We start from the raw sequence: 6,000 nt of genomic DNA, 5'->3' as shown, positions 1-6,000 counted from the left end.
AAGTGGTAAGTTTATCACAAACCAAATAACTTAAGACAGGATTCATATAGTTTCTTCCTTTTTAGCTCTACTTTCATTAAGTTAAAAAACACTTGGTACATCCATATACTGTGTAAATGGTGTGTTATCCTGACTTTGAACATCTACCTATTTTCAGTTCTTGTAATACCACTGACGTTTCAAGGATTCAACAGGGTGGCTCATTCATTGAACACACATCATCTGTATCTGTGTAATTACATGTTGTTCTTATCCAACTCATTTGTTCATCTGCTCCCACAAATACCTGTGTTATATTTATTTATAATTGTAAATATAGTCTTAAAGTAGAGATCTTACATGCTTGAGAAACTGTTTATTCATTCTTAGATGAGGTGCAGTGACTGTGACAGTAGCCAAGTTGGTAGTATGTGCTACTTTTACTTTCATTATTGTGCCAGTAACCGTTCAGTCTGAAACTAAATAGCTCAGTCTTCATAATTACAGAAGAGCATCGTATCTTGAACAGATAACTGTTCGAGAGAATACAGCTTGCTTTCTGGACAAAAGTAAAGAATTGTTTCATTTATCAGCCCTGTCAACAGTAGACTACAATAATGTGCTCGACTCTATCCTTACACATTTGGTTTAACGAAAATTTCCTTTTGAACATGCATGCACTCCATTCTTTTTGCGTTCGTTCTGCTAAACAGTTGATAGTTTCTCCATAGGATTGCATTCATCACATGTTACACAAATTAAAGTAACTTGCAACTAGCAAATACTGCAGCAGGTATATCATTAACACCAGTGCTTCAACCAAGACCAGAAAGAACTACATTTATTCATAAAATTATATTACCAGGTTGAAATCAAAGACGCAGTTCTCCACTAACATTTAGATTATCTCTACTTGTCAGAATGAAGTGTGTTTGCTAATTCTAATCCAATCCAATCATGGAAGGTATTTAGGTTTAATAACCCAGAGGTGGCAGAAATGCAGAAATAAAAGTTGTTTCTTGATGACGAGAAACCCACTTGAAATAAAAATGTATCTCAGAACGACTGATATGGGTATTAACATTTTTATTTATGAGAAGAAAATAACGTTTCGATTTTCCTAGGTCATCTTCAGGTTAAGAAAGAGAGAGTTTGCAAGTGACCGTTGCCGGACACATGTCTTTGGGACGTGAGTATAAATGGGGGCGTTGCAGTTGTATGTTAGGTTATTAATTAGTACAGGTATAAAGGTTTTCCTTTGTATTGGTTTACTTTTGGTTTTGGTTACTGTATACGTAGAGCTTCTTTGATTTTGCGTTTGTTTATATTTGTTTCCCTGCTTAGTATCTGGGGTTTTTCTATGGTTATGTTGTGTTTATTTGATTTGCAGTGTTCAAAACCGTGTGACGGTGTTGTTGTTTTTTTAATCTAGTTTCCATTATTCTGCTTGTTTCTCCAATATAGAAGTCGTGGTAGTTGTTGCATTGTATTTTATAAATTATGTTGGTGTTGTGTTTGTCAGTATAGTTTTTACATAGTACATCGTTCTTATATGATTTTCAACAAATAATAATGTTAGCTTCTATGCTATCTGGAAAATTATGTTACTTAAACGAACACTTGACTGAAACTTACTTTATAAAGTAATGATTTTATTACAGTGCTCTGATATGGTGCACCAGTGTCGTTGATAACTGTCCCCCGTTAGTACAGCCGTAAATCTACTGATTTACCGCACTAAAATCAGGGGTTCGATTCCTCTCGGTGAGCTCAGCAGATAGCCTGATGTGGTTTTCTATAAGAAAACAACACACACACACACACACGTTGATAACATTTAAATTATATCAACAAGAAAAAGCGGATGCTTATTTCTCAAATTTTATACTACATAAGTAAAAACGGCATTTTTAGTCTTCCTATTTTTTAAAACAAGTAACATATCTACAGGGTGTACCAAAAATGTATACACACTTTGAATAATTATAACTCACTCAAAGTTTCTTTTCTAACAGGTGCAACTGATTCGAAATAATGGCAGAAGCAAGACTAAGCTTTAAGAAAAGGACATTTTTCTTAAAGTGTTACTGAAAGTGCGAGAACGTGACTGAAGTGCAAAGACGGTTTAAAAGGGAGTTGCAAACAGATCCGCCTACGCGACTCACCATTATTCGCATCAGAGATAAGTCTGGAACAAATGGAACTGTTCAAGATTTCCATAAAGGGCGTTTTAGAAAACCGCTATCGTCTACCAATTCCACACGAGAAGCAAAGTTGTCGGAAAGTCTCCACCGATCTCCAAGAAAATCTGTTCGGCAAATAGCCCATGAGACAGGAATTCCAAAATCGAGCGTCCATCGATCCCATATTGAAAGGCGTTCATTGGAAAAGTTTTATTCCGGCATTAGTCCACGCCTTCGTTGAAAATGATCCTGACTAGAGAGTTGAATTTTGTACCTGGCAAAATCTGCAGAGGATGCACAGTTTCCAAACATAATTGTCTGGAGCGATGAGGCTACATTTAAGTTAAATGACTCAGTTATTCGCCACAATTGCACCTACAGGGCACCTCAGAACCTGCATGTTACAGTTGAACACCATGTAAGCTTACCAGGGGTTACAGTGTGGTGTGGATTATCAACGTTGGGTGTAACTGGGCTATTCTTTTTCAAAAACACAGTCACTGGTCACTGGTCTAAACTTGCTGCAAGAATCTGTTGTGTCACGCATTTGAGAGCAATTTGGAGATGAGGAGTTTTATTTCCAGGAAGATTGAGCACCTTCCAACTACCATCGTAATGTGAGGGCCTATCTTAACGAAAATGTGCCGAACAGATGGATTGGGCGAAGAGGTAGCACCGAATTTCCTCTACGTCCACCAGACCTCACACCTCTGGACTGTTTTTATGGGGATACGTCAAAGATTAATTTTATAGCACAAAACCTGCAGCAATCAATGAGCTGAAAGCAGCAACTGAAAGAGAATGCACCCAAATACCAAATGAAATGATTCGTGAAGTTTGTAATTCCACCTGTCCGCGTTATCAGCAGTGCCTGAATCAGAACAGTCATCAGTTCGAACACCTGCGCTAACCCAAAACATTCTACACTTGTCTCCTTAAACTTAGATTATAAAACCTAGATATATGTTAATAAACATTATACTTATAATCATTCAAAGTGTGTATACATTTTTTTGGGACGCCCTGTATTGTTGTAGTGAATTATATTCCAAAGTAAATTGGTTTGTTTGCTGAAATTCGCCTCTCAACTGTTACCTTCGCTAGCTGTTCCTAATTTTCAGTTGATAGACTAGAGGGAAAGCTGCTTATCGATACCACTCACCGCCAATTCTTTAGCTACTCTTAACCAACATATTCACATTATATTGCTCTCACAACTGGAAAAGACTAGCATGTGCGACGAGGCACTTCGCTTCTGTAACCCATATTTTGCGAGTCGAGTGCAAAAGCCACCAGACTATAACAGGCAGGTTATAACTCATGGGTTGCAAGTTGAGCATAATAACCACCAGACCATGTCAAGCAGATTGATTGGTAAATAATGTAATATTTTAGATGTATCAAAAGAATTATAATACTTTTCAGTATTTGTACTGCAAGATCATCGTCAAAAATAAAATAAATAAAAATCAAATTTACATGGTTTCCATTAGAATGAGGCGGAATTTATCTTTATAATTTATAATTTTTATTTCCCTTTGCTGTAAGACAATAGAGCTTTTGCTTAGAACAGCCTGTGCCATTTATTAAACAGGTACTCACTACAAACTTAAAATAACCTTGACTCTAAAACCACGAGAAACATGTACTTTAACTGAAAATGGCTTTGAATCATTTACTTGAAATGTTTTCTTCAACATACTTACTCTACGCCAATTTATCAGGATAAACAAATATTACCACAGTCTGGAATACAATGACAAAAATACATGAAAGGGGCTACTAAATTTATAAATCAGCATTAAAAAGTTTTAAAATAATTTTTTAAATCTATGAAACACATCATATGCAAGATTGTATAACAGATAAAGACTAAAATAATTACATAAAAGTACTGAAAATGAGGAGTTGACTCACGTCTTGATGTCATCAAAGTTACAGTTAAATTTAGTTGCAACTTGTTGTTGACGTAATTACGTTTATCAAGAAAAAATAGTTAAATATCTGAAAACAGACATTTTAAATATTTAGAAAGAAAAAATTTGAAAGATATAAGAAGAGGATAAAATTATTTTTGTTTGCTGAATTTCGAGAAATTTACCATATGTTGGTAAATATAAGAATGCTATCTGGTCTAATCATTCTTAATTTTTAAGACTAGAAAGAAGGCAACTAGTGAAAACAATTAACATTTATTTCTTGTTATACTAAATAGTAGAATTAAATGTTATTTTAAATTTAAAACGCATCCATAACGGAAAGCAATAACACTGTGTAACACAAATTTTGTTCCTGGATAGCATGTGTTATTCCTTAATTGCTTATGTTGTGAAAGTACAGAAAATGGCCATTATTCCCTTCAAACTTTGCTTTTGTGACCTGGATAAAGAAATTTAGAAATTTAACCTATTTTCTTTGTAAAAACGGGCAAATTTGCACATTTTCATTTACATAAGGTCTGAATAAAACAATATATGAATCAAGATTTACATGTATCTATACTAAAGTTATACAAAAATGAAACAAATGTTTAGAAGGGAGTAGTTTTTCGAGATTTATGACTGTAATGTAAATCACTTTCACGTATCAGCCTCCAAATATAGTCTTTCATCATGTTTTCGTTATACGCTCCCAGGTCACAAAAGCAAAGTTTGAAGAGAAAAATAAGTATTTTCATTTACTTTAGGCATAAGCAATTGGGAAATAACACTTTCTGTCCAGGAACAAGAAAAAGTAAAAATTTTGTTACATAGTGTAATTTGTGGCAGTAATGAGATAAGAGCCACGGAACCTCAGCTATACAGGCCGACACGCTAACACAAGAGCCATTGCTTTTACAGAAGAACTAATATAGAACATACAATTAAATAAGAGATAAAAGAATATCTACTGCTTATACAGAAACACACAAAGATTTTCATTTAACCCAAACATGTTACGTACGTATGAATATAATCTATACATGTAAAATATTATGGCAGCTTGGACATAATGAATTTCTTGTCTTCACCTCCTTACAATGACTTTATAAGTTATGCAGATAAAATACTGTCGTAAAAAAGACTGAACTTGATATATATTTTTGATGAAAGATTTCAAAATTACAAATGTATTTAAAAAATATTGTCTCAAGTCAAATCAATTGTTAATATAAGTGTTAATTTCCAATTTAAACAGAAGTTTTTATTTTAGTAGAAAAACGTTGCTGTTCTGAAGTTTTTCGTCTATATCTTACATAAAGTAGCAAATTAAATGGTATATTAGACTCATTTTTGAGGAATATCATCGTTTTTGTGAGAAGATTATTAAAAATTTTGATGAGTGGATTTAAGCTCATCTGGATTGTAATAGATTAAACAATACAAGTTTGTTTGTTCAGCTGAGAAACATTTATGCACATGATGGACCAACAGTCATGGGAGATATTCGTGATGACGAGAAACCCACTTGAAGTAAAACTATATCTCAAAACGGCTGGTATAGGTATTAAAACTTTTATTAAAATGAAGTAGAAAATAACGTCTTGACCTTCATAGGTCATCTTAAGTTGTTCTCTACTTTATTTTAATAAAAGTTTTAATACCTACACAAGCTATCTTGAGATACATGTGAGAGATTATATGGTTCAAATATAGCCATTTCTAATTTGCAACTACTAACTGCTGCTTGAAATGGCCACTTTTAAATAGCTGGACTGACTTTGGCTCCTATAATGCAACCTGAACTAAAAATATGAACACGTGTTTCGAACTTTGTACATTAACAACTATACCACGTTAAATGAAGCAAGGCATGCACTTTAGAAAGGTCTCACGAGTGTTTGAAACGTCATACCTGT

The sequence above is a fragment of the Tachypleus tridentatus genome, chromosome 6 (genome assembly GCF_004210375.1).
Source record: "Tachypleus tridentatus isolate NWPU-2018 chromosome 6, ASM421037v1, whole genome shotgun sequence".
Taxonomy (NCBI): Eukaryota; Metazoa; Arthropoda; class Merostomata; order Xiphosura; family Limulidae; genus Tachypleus; species Tachypleus tridentatus.
This window is presented reverse-complemented; position numbering follows the sequence as displayed.